This window comes from Chroicocephalus ridibundus, chromosome 4, assembly GCF_963924245.1.
Source record: "Chroicocephalus ridibundus chromosome 4, bChrRid1.1, whole genome shotgun sequence".
Lineage (NCBI taxonomy): Eukaryota > Metazoa > Chordata > Aves > Charadriiformes > Laridae > Chroicocephalus > Chroicocephalus ridibundus.
The window spans coordinates 8,019,756-8,039,564 of NC_086287.1; the positions used below are offsets into that span (position 1 = coordinate 8,019,756).

Below are 19,809 nucleotides of genomic sequence, written 5' to 3' on the forward strand. Positions count from 1 at the left end.
GTGAGGTTTTATCACTGTCATGTGAGAGTAGTGCTTTAGATAACACTGTAAAACATGGAAGCATCCAGAAAATCTGCTACTGACTTATCAATGAAGACTGAATTTTTTGACCGTTGCTTTTTGGTATTTTCTGTGCTTTTGGCATTGAAATAATAAAACAGAATGCATGACCTGATGTTGTAATAGGGTTAAATTCTGCCCAAGTAAGAATCAGTATGAAACAAGCAGCGCACACTCATTTTCAGACTCAAGTGTCTTAGTGAAAGCAGAATGTATCACTCATCAACCTAAGGATAAATCTATTTTATCCTAGTAGTACTCTGGAGATACACATCGACATTATCATTATACTTTTGCAGAAATTTAAAGATCTATTTGACATCATACCCCAAACCAGAAACAAGACAAACCTCAACAAATAATGAATGTGCATGCATTTCATCAAGACAACAGAGGAACATCAGGATTTCCACTCAATGATTTGCAATCTCTGTATCACAAATAACACCACATATAAATATCAGAGAATAGTCAGTGACATATGATCCAAAATATGTTTTAACAGAAGACCTACACCCAGACACAGGCTACTGATGTTTTTAAACTATTCCTGGAATTTCAAAAGTTTCTGATCCCAGCAGTACCTGAATCAAGCATTACCTTATTTCATCTAGCCAGTTTTAGTTCAGCTTTTCCTATCAAAGATGAAATTGTAACTCACATACCTTATGGCTATGAGCTCCCAGTCACTTATTTGACTAGAGACTAGTGAAATGAATGAACCCAAGATGACACTGTAGACACATATATGTGATCTTTGTGTTAAAAATCTTTTCCTTCCTTCAGACAACACACACTCAAAGGATTAATTTTACTTTTGGTGACCTATTCTCACTGCCAACTTAAGCAAATCAACTAAAGAAAAAAGAACTTTCACGTAGTACTGAGATCATTGGCAGACAGCAGCTTGTGCATTGGTTCCCAAACTGAAAAAAAAAAAAAAAAGACAATATATGGACAACACCGAAACCAGAACTTAAAATTAGCAATAAGCAATATTAGTCACTGGGGGCTTTTTGTCTGTTTTGCGAAGTGAGGGTGGGGAGTGTGTGTGTGTTGCTGGGGGTTTTTTTGTTTGTGAGGGGCTTTATTTGTTTGCTTCTTTACAGTGCCAACAACCATACAAGCTGCATTTGTGTACTGATATTTTTGTCATCAGGTGCCTGTAGGCTAAATTTAAATTATCATTCTTCAGGTTCTTCATATTCATTAGTTCAGATAAACACTTGCCATTGGCACACAGTTAGCTGATAGTAACACCTACAGAGTTAAAAAAAGCAGGGGAAAAAAAAAAATCTGTTAAGTGATGGCTCTGATTTAACAGGCAGCTTTTCTGTGTCAAACTTAGTCTTTCAAAAACATTATGATACGTGGTCCATTTACAGATCTACAACGCTGTCTACTATTGCTCTCTTAGGGCTTCAAATCTCTGACCACTTTTTCCTGAACTTCCAAAAGCATAAGTGCCTATTATTGCTCAAACCTCTTCCCACTGAAGTCAACTGAACCTAGGAGATGACTGTCAGAACATGTGTGTGACAACACAGCAACCCAGCCAGACTGTTCTCAAGTCAGTGCGCATTTGCTTCTCCTCAAAATCCTGATCTTATTTTTGGCAAGACCAGATTTTTGTTTCACAAATCAGGCAGAGAAAAGAATAGAAGGACATAAATACATTCAAAGTGTAGATTAACAGAGAAAAGTTAATATGAAGACCTCAAATAAATGTTTCACAGGAGATTATGATTGTCCAAATTTATCAAGTGTTAATTATGAAACTATGACCTAAAATACAAACTCTGATTTAAGGATGATTTAAAATTCAAAGGAGTACTTTACATGTTTTAACCTGACCCCAAATTAGTTGAAGTCAGTGAGCTTTAGATTAAAATCAATTCAGAGTAAATATTTAAGAGCCTGATTTAGTAATTATTTTTAGTTATTAGTAAAACTCAAGAAGACCAGTACGAGTAGAACGAATGAAAGAATCAACGATGATCTGCACTAAGTTTCTCTTAAACAGTTCTTCACCAAAAAACCAGCAAGCGGTCCATATATTGACAACAGTAACAGTAAGAATAAGAAATTCCTATTTTTAGATTCTTTATCAGATGTGCATTTTCATCAGGTGATTTGCCACGCAATACAAGTTTTGCAGCAAATCTGTAGAGGTCCGGTGACCGCCACCGTCTTTTATTTGTATTTTATTTGTATCTGATAATTCCTAACTAGGGAAGGTAAAGTTTTCCAGCGGTCTTTTGGGTGAAGCCCAAGGCTTTGTTAATAATACAAGCCTTTAACTCTATAATTGGGAGTTAGAAAACTATTTTGCTATTAAAAGAAGCAGCATCCCACATTATTGTCATTTTTCATGGAGTTTCTAAAAAGGTTAAAGTTTAAAAACAAAACAAAAAAAAACGCACAACCATATGTATTCATTCTTTCTTTACAGTTACTTAACAGATAGAACTGGTCCAAACAAGCAATAATTGACAAAGAGTTATTTTCAGCAATATTTTCAGCCACAGTTACTAGGACATTTATTAATCGATTGCAAACAGACAAGGAAGAACTTGATCAAAGTATCCAGACAGCAACAAATTTCACATGTTGTTCACTTTCTGCAGGTTGTTCTGGAACCTTAAGTTTAACGAAACAATGTGGAATGGGAATATTTAGCTTATGATTTAGCATACCAATATACCCAGACACCTTCATCTGTATGCTGGCAGAGTTGCTGCATCTGGTATGCAGCTAGAAGCTGCATTAAAATTGATGAAAGACAACGTAACTTCTGTTGGATGATTCTGTGCATCTCTGAGTTGACAAAACAATGCAGCATTCCTAATTTCTGTTCACAAGAAAGTCTCCCAAATATTTTTCCCTGTTTTGTTTAATGAAATGCCTTTGATCTAAGTAACTTGATTTCCTCTTTTGATGCTGTTTCGCTATTTCCACTCTTAACTCTTTGCATACTGCAACCATAGACCTAGTGATTAAGCCAGCGTTAATAGCAGGTTGGTGACAGAAAAATATTTGCTAAAATTAAAGGGCACGGGAGACATTTAAAATCCTTCAAGTCAGATCAGTGTAGAAGTCCCAGAATCAGTGAAGGTTTAAAAAAATTATACACTAAAATAAACAAGTACCTTTAGTGATTAATTATTACATATAAAAGGCAGTGTTAGACTTGTGTGTTTGAGAGATGTGTGTACAGGTGCACTGCAGAGTAGGAGGGTAATACACATGACTGCATGGGACGGTAGAAAGGTTTTGTTTTGGGTTGGAGGGGTTGTAACTGCTCTGGATGGCTTCATTACACAGCAAAGGCAGTTGTTCTGTTACTGCTAATTAAGCCTTGGGGAACAATTTGTTGAGGTAGTTGGAGAAAATTTGGATGAGAACAAAAAGAAGAATTTTAATGTTTTAATCCCAATCATAAGCAGAAACTTTCAACCTCCAAATTTCTGGGATTCCAGCGTAGGAGCTAAATGACTGATCTTGCAAAGAGCAAGAACCCCCAGCTTTTCACTGAAGCTTACAGATGTTTGCAGTGCATTACAGCTCCATTACTACATTAAAATAATTTTAATTAACTGCGTCCTTTTATGTAGTTCTACTATCACAGAATACTCTTCTGTTTGTCAGGGTCACATTCAGGAGTTTACGATTGTAAAAACCACGACAGGTGGTGGTTTTTAAATCACTTAAGATTTTTCTGTTTATTTTTCAAATGCTTGATAACAAATGAAAGGAACTTCTTTGATGGAAGAGTGATGGTTCCATGACGACTATTCGATTTCACTAATGACAGCCCTCCCAGCAGAAGCACTGAACGCTGTACCCTCAATGCTGTCACTTGAGCTTGTATCAAAGATGGACTGCTAGCACAGGTAACGCCCCAACTCTCACCTACATGTGAATTCAGGTGATGCCTGTTTTTTCTTCTAGGTCATAACTTAGAGAACTGAGAACAGATAAAAGGCACACAAGATAAAAGAGACTGCTTGTTTCTTTGCTGACAGAAAAAGTGGCAAACTGGGAGGCTGTCTAGGGATCAAGGAAAAAACCCTAGCAACAGTTCCCTGCCAAGCGAGGTGGAGGGGAAAAAAAGGTGGCAAGAAGATCTTTTCTGGATTGACTACCTGATTTAGAGCTCAGAGAGAGACAGAACAAGCAGCTGGGAGATATAAACACTACCAACTTTGTTATAGATTTGCACAGGGTAAAACCAGAGGAGAATTATAGTGAATCATCTGAGGGCAGGCAAGAGAGATGCAAGTATACACAGATTTGTGTATTTGGGGACTTTTTGCTCAGATAACATTTTAGAACACTGGATCTGAAAAGCATTTCCTTTTTTTTAGAGTACCAAGAGTCTTAACACTTCATAATCCAGAGAAAGACATACTTCAGAAAAATAATAAAGTTGGATTCTTTGCTGGGCAACATCATGGAAGCAGATTAAAAAAAGTCTTTTTTTCAAACACAGATGTCCCTCCCCATTTTGACTTCTCAGATGCCTTTACTTGCAAAAGAACAGTTCAACACAAATACATGTATTTTACCAAATCCTGTTCTTCTATTAAAGTATCCTCTCCTGGGGTTACATGAATTTCTCCATCATTTATAATTTTGCAAGCTTCCCACAAATCTCCATTTCTCTCCATTACCTTTTTTTTTTGCTACACTCCCTATCTTCCTTCACTCCCATCCAACCAACATCCCTGCTTCTCCGTCTCGCTGCAATTCTATCATTCCTTGACCTTGCATACAGTCAGTGATGTTCTTTGCTCTCAATTTGCATTCCTACACACATCTCCTATGCATTAATCTTCTCTCCTCAGATTCCTCCTGCTATCACAAATTGCAGCCACCTTTCCTTGAACCAGCTTCGATTTGTTCCTTCAGGGAAGAACGCAAGAAAGGGACCATCTTGTCTAAGGACCACTTAAGCTTCTCTTCTCGTAGGATGAAGAGCCACAGTAATAATTTTAACAGCATGTTGGAATAAGTAGTCTCCAAGTTTGCTACCGAAGTAAGATTTTTCTGTCCTAACCCACAGCATGTACATTTGGAATGAAGAAGATGACATTTTTTAAATAATGGATGTGCGTGGTTTAAGTAACATATACAATATGTTTTATTTGTTTTGAGGAGAAAAAAAAAAACCAAACAACACAAAAAAAAAAACCCAAACCCATTCTGAAATAAGTGATGTTTAGCACTGAAATCCTCAGGAGCTTAGTGGCTGCTTAATGATTGGATCCACAAAGTAGCCTCCTTTATGCAAAAGGAAAGCACCTAACCCTAAATGTTTATCCTCTAACGTGTCTGAGAAGTACTCGGATACATTTGGGGATTCTGCTGTTAGCACCTAGAGACCACAGCCTGCTGAGGCACCAGGCAGAACAAAACTGCAGCTTTTGTTTTATGGAACGAAAGGCTGTCAGACTAATGGGTCTAGAGTTTTAGCATAAACAACTGCCCCCCATCTCCGAGAACCCCGTGATTCACTGAAATGCTTAGAGGATCTACCTTAAATAACATTAACTCTTAATCAATTATCCAAGGACTTGTTATTCAATTTATTTTTAAACACAGGTCGTGCTCTAAGTTTGGGAAGCATGATACCTGTTATGCAGAAGAGAACTGAATCCTGTCAAAGGAAAGAATGGAGGTGCTCTTGACCATGAAGTTTTCTTCTGGATTTCCAGGATGTGAACTGCCTTTTAGTTGTCACCTTCTGCAGAGACCAGGCTCAGAAAAGCCAAAGGCAAAAATGGTAATAAAAATAAATTTCCAGCTGCCTCAGAAAGCAAGACAGAGCTAGTTTAGCAGTTCAGCATTAAGAGAGCAGTCGTGTTATTCCTCTAAGCAGAAAAAATACAGACAATAGAAAAAAGAATAATCTGGTTACTCCATGTTTCTTTACAAATTAATTTCATATGTGTCAAAGCTTTGCATATGACTTTTGTGCCATGAAAATCTTTCTTAGAAGGTTCAAATGACCCATAATTATTCACAGCGCTCTACACAAAGAGAAACAGTAACTTGGACACAGTCTGAAGGATGAAGTCTTTTAAACCGTTTAAGATCTCAAGTAATACTCACGGAAATCATCTATCTGTTTCAACAGATCAAGGATAACAAAAGAATATGGAACCAGTCAACAAAGCAACAGATAACTGAAAAACATCAGTAAGGCTGGATAAGTTATGAAAGTTTACCCAAAAGAAGTCTGGCAAAACCATCCATTCTGTTCCCAGAGCTAGAATTCAATAGTTCAAGCACATTTCAAGTCCAGCACTATCCTGTCATTTGTGTTTTGTTTGTGCAATTGAAGAGATGAAGTAATTGGAAAAGTATTAAACGTTTTTGTACATCTTGCTTTGGTTCTATAATTCCATAGAATCATAGGGTTGGAAGGGACCTCTGGAGATCATCTAGTCCAACCCCCTGCCAGAGCAGGGTCACCCAGAGCAGGTGGCACAGGAAGGCATCCAGGTGGGGTTTGAATGTCTCCTGAGACGGAGACTCCACCACCTCCCTGGGCAGCCTGTGCCAGGGCTCTGCCACCCTCAAAGGAAAGAAGTTCCTCCTCATGTTGAGGTGGAACTTCCTATGCTCAAGTTTGTGCCCATTACCTCTTGTCCTGTCCCCGGGCACCACTGAAAAGAGCCTGCCCCCATCCTCCTGACACCCACCCTTTCAGTATTTATAAGTGTTGATAAGGTACCCCCTCAGCCATGTTTTTTCCAGACTGAAGAGACCCAAATCCCTCAGCCTTTCTTCATCAGAGAGGTGTTCCAGTCCCCTAGTCATCTTGGTAGCCCTTTGCTGCACCCTCCCCAGCAGCTCCCTGTCCTTCTTGAACCGGGGAGCCCAGAACTGGACACAGTACTCCAGGGGCGGCCTCACCAAGGCAGAGTAGAGGGGGAGGATGACCTCCCTCAACCTGCTGGCCACACTCTTCTTGATGCATCCCAGGATGCCACTGGCCTTCTTGGACACAAGGGCATATTGCTGGCTCATGGTCATCCTGTTGTCCACCAGGACTCCCAGGTCTCTTTCCACAGAGCTGCTCTCCAGCAGGTCAGCCCCCAACCTGTCCTGGTGCATGGGGTTATTCCTCCCCAGGGACAGAACCCTACACTTGCCCTTATTGAATTTCATAAGGTTCCTCTTTGCCCAACTCTCCAGCCTGTCCAGGTCTCTCTGTATGGCGGCACAGCCTTCTGGTGTGTCAGCCACCCCCCCCAGCCTTGTGTCATCAGCGAACTTGCTGAGGGTGCACTCTATCCCTTCATCCAGGTCATTGATGAATATATTGAAGAGGACTGGACCCAGTACTGACCCCTGGGGAACACCACTCGTCACTGAACCCCAACTAGACTCTGTGCCCCTAATCACTACCCTCTGAGCTCTGTCTTTCAACCAGTTCTCTATCCACCCCACTGTCCATTCATCAAGCCCACTCTTCCTAAGCTTCCCTATGAGGATGCTGTGGGAGACCATGTCGAACGCCTTGCTTAAGGCAAGGTAGACCACATCTACCGCCCTCCCCTCATCTATCCATCTAGTCATGCCATCATAGAAGGCTATCAGATTAGTCAGACATGATTTCCCCTTGGTGAATCCATGTTGAGTGCTTCTGATAGCTTTCTTTTCCTCCACATGCCTTGAGATGACACCCAGAATGAGCTGTTCCATCATCTTTCCAGGGATGGAGGTGAGGCTGACCGGCCTGTAGTTCTCTGGCTCCTCCTTCTTGCCTTTTTTGAAGACTGGAGTGACACTGGCTTTCCTCCAGTCCTCAGGCACCTCACCTGTTCTCCAGGACCTTTCAAAGATGATGGAGAGCGGCCCAGCAATGACGTCCACCAGCTCCCTCAGCACTCTCAGATGCATCCCATCGGGGCCCATGGACTTCTCTTTCATAGGCTTTTTTTACCTTAAGTGCCTTGTAATGGCCTTCTTCAAGCAATAGATCATTTTTCCTTTAGAAGTCAATGTTACACATATGATTCGGGTAGAAGTGCAAGGATTAGCGCTGAGCTTTAATATAATGGTTTATATATAGCTGAACACTTGTCTGCTTGCTCAGAGCAAGAAAGCCTGAAAGAAGAAGTGGTAAAGATGAAACTAAATGATTGATGATTAAGCCTGATGTAAGGGTTAGAGCACTGGCTCGGGTTCAAGGCAGCACAGATTCAGAATGCAATGTACCGAGATGCACCAGGGCCTAGAAAATCTGTAGCGAGGGATAGGTGAACCAGAATACAACTGCATATCTAACGCCAGTTAGATTTACCTTGTCATCTCACTTCAAATTTAGAGGTCTTAAAGACGAAAAGCTGGTACCATCAGAAGTTAAAGCTGGAGGTAAGAGCAAGGTTAGGATCAGCTGCAGGACTGTGTTTATAGCAAAGCCTTTTGAATTCCTGCAAAGGCCATGTGCAGTAGACAAGTGAGTTAAGACATAATATAGAGACAGGCAAGAGGTATGAGTAAGATTTGCAGTTTAGGAGAGCACAGGCTGAGAGGAGAGCTGAGTTGCTTGGAGGCCCTGGGTAGCTTAGATAGGTACTAGAAACAGAACATGGTTCATGGTATAGTCTGGCATATGGAGATGTTAAAACCAGATTTCAGGCTGATTTAGAGTTAGATCATAAAGCACCTTGATCCCAAAAGTGAAGTAATTCCTTTATCCTACAGGGATTTTAAAGGAGATTAAAGACCAAAACCGATGTAGGTTTTTAGGGTTAGGCCTGGAGTCTGCACGCTTAAAATTAACAAAAATCAAGATGCATGGACAAGAGCAATGCTTACTAATCAATCCCACGGGATAAGCAAGGGTAATAAGGAAATATTTAGAATGAAAGTTCAGTTCAGACATAGCTGCAAATAAATTTTAGAAGTATCAAAAGATTAGGATGAAGGCTGTGAATCACTTGGGATTTGGATTATGTCCCACACAGGCAGAAGTTCCTAGAGTTTAGGGTGGGGAGAGAGATAAGGTTGTGAAATTCAGTGATTAAGAGCTGGATTTATATCACAATGCTGAAAAGGCCACAGGGCTATGAGAAGAATTTATGCTGTCAGAGGCCGGGATTAAGTTTGAGATAGGCAGAAATCCCCAAGCTTGGCTAAGAAAAAAAGTGGCACCTTTCTTAAGAGATTTAAGGCATATACAAGGTTGTAAACTGGTAAAATAATAGCACAACAAGAGATTTGAAAGTGTTGCAAGGATCAAACGTTTTGGTGTAGGACTTATCAACAGTGTGGTACATCTCATTAGCCAAGGAAAAATATCAGTCAACATTCAAGAGAATTATGTGAGCACCTACAAGAATGGGAGTTAAAACATTCTTATTACCTCCATTTAACAATACTTATTCTGTACGTGGCCTAACTCCCCAAGATAACACTTTGTAAGTGGAAAATAATTACAGAAATCATAACAGCACTGTACAAGTTATGACCTAGAGCTCAGTAACGCTGTTGCAGTTAAATCCCAAGTCTTGACTTCTGCATTCTCATGACCCAGTCAATGACTAGGAGCACTAAGAGATGTGAAAGACTCTTTTCACCTTTTCAGGAAACATTTGTATTGAAATGAACGTGTAAAATTAAACGGCATTACAGCCAAAAGTATGAGACCAGATTCTCCCTCTGTCTAGATTAGGGCACTAGAATAAAAATACTGGAAGTAAAAATGGGAAAAGGAAGCACTGCAGGCAAAATTATCTGTTCATTTTAAGGTATGGATCATCTGTTTTTTTGTTTGTTTTTTTTTTTTTTTGTTTTTGTTTTTTTTAAACTCAGGGAAGTGAAAACAATATGCATCATATTTTCTTTCTCCTGAATGAAGTTACGGATTCTTCCCACTGCCTTTATGCACTTTTTCCATATTTTATAACTCAATTTCATATGAGGATAAGCAAATGTCATTATCTAAATTCTGTTAAAAACTAAAACACAAACCATAACAGAAAGGAAGCATTTAGAAATAATTTCCAGTTAAAAAAATAAAGCTATTTTTATTCAAATGCCTTAACATGCAGAAAGGATTTTGTTAGTGTTCCAATTGTTTGTGTTCAGTGTATCATTTAGAAATTGCTTACAGAGGAATGTTACTGTTGAGAACTTTTAAAGGCATAGTTCTTGATTTGACAAGTTCTAGAATAAGCACCAAAGAAAAGATTTGCACCATCTGAAGTTCAGTAAGACTATAAAACTAGATAACGCAAATACTAATCTTTTAAAGACTGCATAATTAGCAAGATGAATTATTTTAAAGAAAGGAGGAATTAAAATTACAGGAAGTTTCCCACAACCACAGTGGGATATTTTTTTTTTGCGTTTAAAGACCCAGTCCAAAAGTAAGGCATTTTGAATTTGTCATATGTCAGCAGTCAGGTACTAAGTGGTTTACTTCATCTGGATAATAGTATAAACAGTTACTTTTTCTGTTTCTTCTGTTGAGGCAGCCTTTCTTTGTGAATTCATTTTGTTTACCTACATCACACAGGTGGCTGAAAGACTGTTCCAGTTACATTGGCTGCGTACCGCAATCATACCAGGTCTCAGCACAAAGGCAGGCTGGTTTTTGATGAAATGCTTCCGTCTCAGAAATCCGCTGTCTTAGAGCTTTGTCCCCCATGTCACGTTCTCCACCTACATAACGTTCAGACAACTGATGAATCATTAGATCTCATCACCCTATCGTTGGCAGCATCTCCCAATCATACTGCACAGCTGTAAATGGCTACTTGGGCCATGCAGCTGGTGAAAAAGAGCTCAGACTTTTATTTCCTACTAATGCCTTGAGGACAGGTTAAAAGCCACAGAGACCAGCATAGAAGTCATCCAGATACAAATTCTTCAAGTGGGAATCTATAACCACTCCAGCAGCAGACATAGGACCAAGTCAGACAGCACTTTTAGGAAGAAAGAGTGAAGTGGCTTCACTTTCTTCTAGGCATCTCCTTAGGAGGTTGGCAGAAACACCAGCAGCGCTGAAGACCACATTTCCCCTTCCATATTCTTATAATGAAACAAGCAGCTGGGATGGAGGAAGGGGTAAGGGAAGGAAATGCAGAGGAAGTCACATTTTGTATATTTTATGAACTGTTTACTCTGTTCCAGGGGGAAGGGGAAAGAAAGAAAAAAAAAAAAAAGAAGAGTAAAAAATAGCCTTTTTACAAGTAAATATATGAAGTTGCAGAAACACCGTGCTGCTTTTGTCAAGAGGTCTCCTGAGTAAGCCAGGCAATCTTGCTTTTCAATGCCCGTGATAGAGCCTGGGCAGTTCATGGCATTGTTCCATTAACATCTGGCTAGTGGACAGTCTCTGCAATGAAAGGCAAGCTGACTGACATGCCTCATTGCTATTCATTGACAGCAGTCAGTATAGGACACCATTCCTGGTCAAGTAAGCATTAAGTCACAGAAACGGGTGATTTCTCCTCTTTTTCCCCTTCCCCAGTCAACCGTAGCTTTCTGTGAGTAGCAATTCAGAGGAGTGTTTTGCTATTTGAGGCCACGAGACTTTATAGCCTCACAGCAGACAACCCCAAGAACTTCTGAACAACATGGCACTTTTAAGCTTTGCTAGAAATAAGCATTTGAGCACTAGCTTAGGTGCTTAAAGCGTAGTAGGTACACGTTTGTGTTAGAGCTGATTAAAAGGGAACAAACTAGGTGTAAGAGGGTCAGTAATTACGCCAGGTCTCCAGGACTGACTCATTTACACAGAGGGGATTTCTGCTATCTTGCAGTCAGTGCAGAAAACTGAGAAGTAGTTACGACTGTACACTATGCACACAGCTGCATGAAAAATAATTCTTTCTTTAAAATGGGGAGATTAATAGGACAGTTTGGATACTAAGGGTAAGGTGTGGGTGTGTGAGGATCAGGTTTAAGCCAGCTGGGCATCTGCCTCACTTCAGACGTAGATTTCTGTATGTTTCAATAGGGAGGTGGGCAGAGTTTATGCCTTACAATTTTTCTCCTTTGACAGAGATAAATACAACCAACATAGTCCACTCCTAGGCTCACTAGCAAGTCCATGAACCACTGAAACTAGTACTGTGTAGTCCTATCCACAAGCACAGGGACTTGTTTCTGCAGAGAACTGAACTTCACTCCAGTGACATAACTGTTTATTACTTGACTAACATCTCAAATAAGACACTGGGTAGATCTTGAACATCTCCAGATGTTCAAGTAACAAACTGTTTGGCTGTTTATATTCCGTGGTTTTGTCTCTGTTTTCAAACTGTGAGCCCCAGATTTGAAGGTGCTGCCACCCAAGTGAATTCTCAGTGCCAGAATTCCTATGTTAATAACATGCATTTATCCTCTTATCTGGAAACAAAACAACAGCAAGGTCACGTATTGCCACAAAGTGGCACGGAAAAATGTGTCAAATCTGAAAAGACGGCCTAAGCCACCTGACCTCTTCCCGGGCAGTGCCAAACACCTCTCTTGTTACTCTGTCTCCGAAGGAGGCATTGCTGGAGAAGCCACTTCACACCTGCAGAAATATCTTTGTTGAATAACGGGGTGGATAAAAGGCATAAAATATTTTTATTGCTCGAGTTTCCTCATAGAGCCAGTATCTGACTGCAGGGCACTTCCACCTCCAGATCAACATAAAAAAGATCCGGCTGTATATATGCTGTCCTCCCCCACTGGGCAGGAGTAATGGCAGAGGGGAATTCTTTAGTTACTAGTCTGCCTAACTGGAAGACAGACATTCCCGTAAAACTGTGTGGGAGCATTTCACAGTGAAAGTAAAACACTGTTAAAAGTAAATTCAGTGAACTACTTCTCATGCAGTGCTGCTATATGAAAAGACAAGGATATTTTATTATACACACACAAACTGCCAGACACCAACACCACTGCAGTGCCAGGTTGCCACCAGAGAGTTAGTGCTCTTTTTGTCCACAGTATCCTGTTATTAAGGCTGCGGACCAAGTCATACCTTCACATGCCAGTCCCAATCTACCCAAGGAGCTGAGGGCAATATCACAGAACAGCAGGGGTTGGAAGGGACCTCTGGAGATCATCCAGTCCAATCCCCTACCAGAGCAGGGTCACCAGAGCAGGTTGCACAGGAACGCGTCCAGGTGGGGTTTGAATGTCTCCAGAGAAGCAGACTCCAACACCTCTCTGGGCAGCCTGTGCCAGGGCTCTGCCACCCTCAGGGTAAAGAAGTTCCTCCTCATGTTGAAGTGAACTTCCTATGCTCAAGTTTGTGCCCATTACCTCTTGTCCTGTTGCTGGGCAAAACTGAAAAGAGACTGGCCCCATCCTCCTGACACCCACCCAAGTTTTATCCTCAATATGACAAAATAATGAAGGTTTACTCTCTGCCTTATACTCCAACCAAGCTGATAAAATTGAAATACTTGATGTTTAATATAATTGATTTTCCACCCACCAAGAGCAATAGTTAAACAGTAAAAATCAATGCCGATCTCTAACCTCCTACTTTTTTTGGTCATATTTGACTGTTGTGTAACAAGTTAGATTGAAAAACATCAAAGTAAAGGGGAGAAGGCAGCAAAGGAAATAATGTGGTCGAGACCATGATACCCTTCATGATAAACACTTGGAGTATCAAAATATTAACGACAAAATCATGCTGCTTGGCAGTAAAACTACGTTGGCTGTTTAGGACAATGGGATCCTAGAGCTCGCCTGTATTCCCACTTCATACAGAAGGGAAACAAAGATTTACAGCATTGCAATTCTGCTAATGTCAATGGAGTAGAACTGAAGTTTCATACTTGGCCTGAGCAAGTCCAGCTTACTGCTTGTCTATAATTTCTGGAAGAGCTACCCCAGAAAACATACTCTTCTACTAAGCCTCAGTGTGACTTTATACCTCAAATATTTGCAGCTATTCCCACTCAGATTTCTGTGTCCTTGAAGGCACAGAAAATTAATATTTGCAGAAAATATTTAAAGAAATGTTGATTTTTAAACTTTAGTACCATTACCACACTATACTCTTAGGGCAATGTAAGAGAATAACAACTACGTGCACTACGTATGCATTCAGGTATTGTTTATAAGGGATGCTCACTCGTTGGCAGCCAGTTTCACAAGTTACAAAGGTAAAAATACTAAAGAAATGACAAATAGGTATTACCTGTTAACATTACAGTGATCCCTTAAAAATATTAGGTCACACACAAAGCAATAAGCTTTGCATAAGAAAATGCTACACACTCTACCTGAGTGCATACCACTGTTTCATCTAGCCAAACCAAGAGAAGCTTCAGCTTTTACTATTTCACAATTTTGTAGTGTTATTTCTATATGGACATATTAAATTTCCATAAAGAAAGCTAAGGCTCTCATCACACACTGGACACATTGGCCAAGAAGCATTCCTGAAGCCGGCACAACCAAGTAGAAAAAAGTCAGGCTTTTTCATTATTATCAGCATCGGATAAAGATGCTTTTCATTTATATCATACGTTGGAGATTTCTTTATTAATTCATAACTAGATGCACAGTTAATTGACCTACTAACTGATGGGTCTTTGTTGACCTGTGTATTAACTAACCATAAAGAGCTTTTGTCTAGCAGAAAACAACACAAATTCTCTCTAATCCTCATCTGGAATGTAACAAGTTTTCTTTGTCCCTCTGGAAGACTTCTCCCCCAAAGCAGGGAGTGAAGTTCCAATGGGACCACGTTTAACCAGACCGTATGCTGTCTGATATACAGCGCTCAATTCTGCCAGTTTCTTACCGACACATAAATTGTTTCTTAAAGTTGAATGAAACTACTGATGGAATGTGCAGCAGAACTTTCACATTTTTGCTTTTACATAGCTTTAGTTCAGCCCAATTTTATGGAAACCACAACATTTTTGGTGTTTTGCACAGCGCATTGCATTGTGGCAATTACACTAGTGATTAGGCTGTGGGCACACAGTCACTTTTTAACTGGCTACAAGGATATTATAGGCTGTCTAGCCTCTCATAGCTTAAGAAACTGTGCTAGCTATGTTTTTCTATGTGAAACTGCAGTTCAATTGATATTTGTGTTCAAGTGCGAGTTCAATTTAAACTAGTTAAGAACACAATAATGAGTTTTTCTTCACTAAGGCAGATTCGTCCAAGTGATGACCAGACCTTAAGGAGTCATTGAAACTGAAAATTGTCTTTTCTCTACACTTTCTCTTCCGAGCCACCTTAGCTTCACCACTAAAACATACAAAACTAATATTCACATCCATTAGAATGAAGACATCATCTTTATGCTGCCACTTTGCAAGGAGTTAATTAATTTTTTTTGTGCATGAGGTGCACTAGAGTTTCTAATAATGAAATTATATCATAAATTATAAAATTCAGACGTAATGCGGTATTCTGTGATCCACACTGAACTCAGTGTATGCAATGCTGAAGTACAAACAATTCATGTTGATCAGTTATATGTATGAAAAATGCGGATCAGAATAACTATTGTGTTACCTGAATTGACAGTGCTGTAGACATCCTGCCATTCTACACCATATTAAATAGATCTAGTTAACACCATAATGAAACTTGTGCAATCATCTTCAGCATTGAGCACTTCCATCCTAAAGGTCTTACCACTGGGAGCAAGAGAATGGTCCAATCTGTCATTTTCTCCATGCCAAGACCACCAAAGTCAGATCTTTCCACTGTGCGAGTAAAAACTATAAACTATAAACAAAGGCACTCTTTGAGCCTAAGAGCAGTACTCCCATTAATCTATACAGGGAACTAGGTCAAAGAAGCCCCAAGGCCTCCCTGGACTACAAGAGCAAGCAGAGGCCCACAAAGGGATATTTCGTCAGTTAAGAATCCCTTGTGCAAAATAACAGTCAATTAATAGTCTCTTTTCAAGACACACCCATGCATTGGACGACCGGAGAAAGGACAATGTTCAAGTTACTCCTTAGTTCAAGGAACATCCTGTTGGCTTGCAAAGCTAGTTTTGGGGGCGAGGGGTGAGGGGAGTCTATACAAAAGAGATCCCAGTGGATACAAGAAGAGAGCCCCAGGCTACCCTTTACCGCCAAGTGTAGCAATAGCCAAGCATTTTACCCACTGGGGACTGGAAGGAGACCAAACTAATCTCTCAAAATCGTTACAGTCCAATTACTGTTGGGTTGCAATGTACTACATCGAATTTTAAGCAGCAGCTTGCAGTTAAAAGGTTCTATAACCCACTGTCAAAATCATGGGCCAGCCAGAAATCTCCAACTATGTTTTCTTACAGCAGGTTATAACGAATTAGGAATTTTATCAAACTGTTTATCAGAGAGATACAGGATTAAATTTATTTTAGATGCAACACAGAATCCACCTGCTTAAATACTATTACTGCTAAGAGTGCATGTACACAAAATGAAAAAGAAAACAAAATACAACTTGGTACAAAGGAAGAAACAGTTCTCTCAGAGCTCAGCATCTAGGAGTGCTTCAGCCTGAATAAACATTGTAAGGAAACAGGACTGCAACCTGAGTGTCAGACTACATTTATGGAAATGATACAGAGGTGCTGAAACACCTAACCATTTTCTCTAGCAGTGCTGCCTCCTACATACTAGAAAGTTGTATCAATAAACAAATATTTTCCAGCCTCCGTTGAAATATTTAGGAAATATTAGCACCAGGGCAAACTCTCTCTTCTTAATTACGTTCAAACGTATTGTTTCCAAAATGAGTCGTTTCAGCTTTCCCCACGCTTCCCCAGTTTTTAAAGACTTCTTGTTCACAATTTTATGTCCAAGTTAATTTACAAGCGCATAGCGGGGTGCTAAGAGAACCAATCCTCAAAACAACAGGGCTTCTCCAAAAAGCAATGGTTCTGCTTTATATACGAAATAAACTTTTTTATACATCGTAGAATATATAGGCATAAATACTTGATTCAGCAATTCTATAAAAATGAGAAATGTATTTTGAGAAGTTTAATTTCAGGGATGGTGATAAAGAGTGATTTCAATATCAGCATAATTCATGCAAACATTTGCTGATCAAATTAAGTTTTTCATGAATTAGCCCTGTGAAGTACATCTTCCCACATTCCTGAACAGAAAAATACTATAAGAACCTGTCTTTCATAATTTTGGAGAGTACGTAATTGCAAATCACAGATGAAGATGTAGCAAAGACAAAGCTCATGTCAGGCTTGTACCCAGATCCGGAGCCCATGTATCTTCTAGATACAATTTACCTCCCTCTGCTCTGTCTTCTCCCCAGGAGTTCTAGGTAGCACCACTGCCTTCTCTGACAGACCTGTACCAATCTGCTCCCTCCGAGCGACCCTGATGGCTCTCTCTTGAGACATCCAAGATCAGTTCATTTTTAACCATGAATCTTTCCTCATTTATTTCTACTTGCCAGTGCTGGAAAAATAAGAGACCAGCAATATAGAGTGCATCCAGTAATGCTATCCTTACCTTTTAATAGACATACCACTCTAGAGGTGACACACTTAAAGCCGGTGTCTTTCCTTCATGCTAGTTTCCGAATATCTCATCTGTTAAACTTCAGGCAACATAGACTCACAATGAACACAACAGCAGCACTTCTTGGTGTTACTGTCATCTTAGTACCAAAATATTGTATATTAAACTGATCGGTCCTCTATTCTAAGCATAAAATATGCCGTTTTATAGGAGTACCTATTGCTTTGCATCAGTACTACATTCTGCAAGTATTAAAGCTACCTTTACACCTTTAAAGTACTTTTAAAGATCCTAGAGCAAAATGCACTTCCCCCAAAATAATACAAAGAATTAGTTTAATAATCTTGCCTTAAAGTCTTATCAGCTACATAGTTTCTCCCCCAAAAACTTAATCCGTACCTTAAAGCATGGTTTCATGCTATGCCCAGCCATTGTACACCAAGCTCGAACAGGTACAGGGCCTCCCAATGCCTTCTCACATTTTTATTAGTTAGTAACCAAAATCTGCCTCAGTTTGGGGAAAAGGCGTAGGAAGAAATCAGGCAGTAGGAATAATCACAAATCGAGGACCCTGGACATTCTGAAAACTCCACATATTTTTCAAAGTTAATTTCAGCAATATTTTGAATGTGTAGGAAATAAATAACCAGCTTGTTCTCTTCAGCCTCCCCTCCATTCTAACAAACACTTGTCCCTTATTACTGCAGCCCATCCCAAGATGCCATGGCACCATCCCTATTTGCAGCAGCTTTATTTTTTACCTAGTTTTTGGTAGGAGTTGTACCTGTCCCACATTAATCTCTTCAAGGAAGACATTTTCTCCTATTCTTCATATGAACAAGGCCTAGCACAGGGGACTCTAGTCTTGGATAACCTCTGTGTTCTACTAAATAGCATGTTTTAAATGGGTTAAATTAATGGAAAAACTTCCTTATAGAATAATAGCTCAGTATAGTAAAATGAGCGAGAGGAATGCCAGTTAAACAGTCCCGGTCTGACCACACAGAGGAGTATACTGGTGGGCAATTGAGATTATTTCCTTATACGAGAGATGTGGTGTGGGAACGGAAAAATAACACATGTATGCAGTTTTGAGGGGCAATTTCTAGAAGTGTTATTTGTAGGCTAACCCACCAAGAAGAAAGGGAGAGATTCCAAATGGAGATATGAGACAAGTAAGGGTTAAAAAAAAATGAATGTTTGCCCAAATCTATAGGAATTATGTAATCAGAAAACTCTCTGGACACTGAGGACATCAAGACTTCTCCTATTAGTAGTATCAGTCCTATGTGGACACAGGAATGAGTGAGTAACCACAGTAACTTTTGATGTTTTATCTTTTGGTATAACTTGAGTAGTAACTCCAAACATATAGGAATACAGCATGCCACAATAAGGTCCTACACACTCGCAGAACATAAACCATGAGGACAAGGCCCTACCTACATATAGCAGCAAGTAGAAGAGACGCATTGTAAGAAAATATGTTAGCCATGGTATATTTTGCAATGAGCCATATAGGAGCTACAGTAATAATCCCTAGGATCTGAGAAATATAAACTTCAGCTACTATAAGCAAAGGTAGCAAAGGATTACTCACTCTGATATTTTAGCTGCTTCAGTTCCCATTTTTTTAGCTTCGTATCTGCAGGTACATGTCACACAACAGTTCTCCAGCCTTATCACGAAGTCCAAGTTCTTCAGGAAACAAAGCTGCACAAATAAAACAGTACTACCCCAATTCCTCATTTATAAAACATCAGGGAAAAGAAGTGAAAAATCACATCTGTTAAGTCTGAACTCAGAGTTACAAAAAACAAGGGGGGGGAAAAAAAAGTGCTGCCTGTGCTCACATGTTCTGTAACCTGATCCAGGAGGTAAATTGGCCACAGGTGACACTCATCTGAAACCCTAATCAAAGGAACCTGCTGAGTTTTACAGATGCCTCTTATTTTATGCATTTGGGCTGAACTGAATATCTGTTCCTAGTTCCCTGTTTTTGCTGTTGAAAACACAAAATTCTGCTATTGTCTTTCTTATCTAATCTTGGCATCAGAAAAGTTTGAGGTTTAAAATTAAGTCTACTAGACTTTTAAATTACAGCATACAGAAAGTTTAAAAAATAGCACATGCTTACAGATATGTCAGAGCTCAGAAAAAGAAGTGTTTTGGGTCGGGTTTGGTTTTTTCCTTTTTAACATTATAACCTTTATCTGTGACTACTGGCAATGTTCTCTGATTCCACCCAGTAAATATACACAGACCCCACACACAC

The 19,809-nt window shown here is 39.7% G+C and overlaps 1 long non-coding RNA gene across 1 annotated transcript in view; it reads right to left on the bottom strand.

The window, feature by feature from the left end:
* The window catches only part of LOC134515105 (uncharacterized), a 60,195-nt gene extending 40,907 nt beyond the window's left edge, over window positions 1-19,288 (bottom strand). Inside the window, exon 1 of the long non-coding RNA XR_010070880.1 lies at window positions 19,135-19,288. This is a non-coding gene — a long non-coding RNA (uncharacterized LOC134515105). The remainder of the gene's footprint in view (window positions 1-19,134) is intronic.
* Window positions 19,289-19,809: the final 521 nt, after the last annotated feature.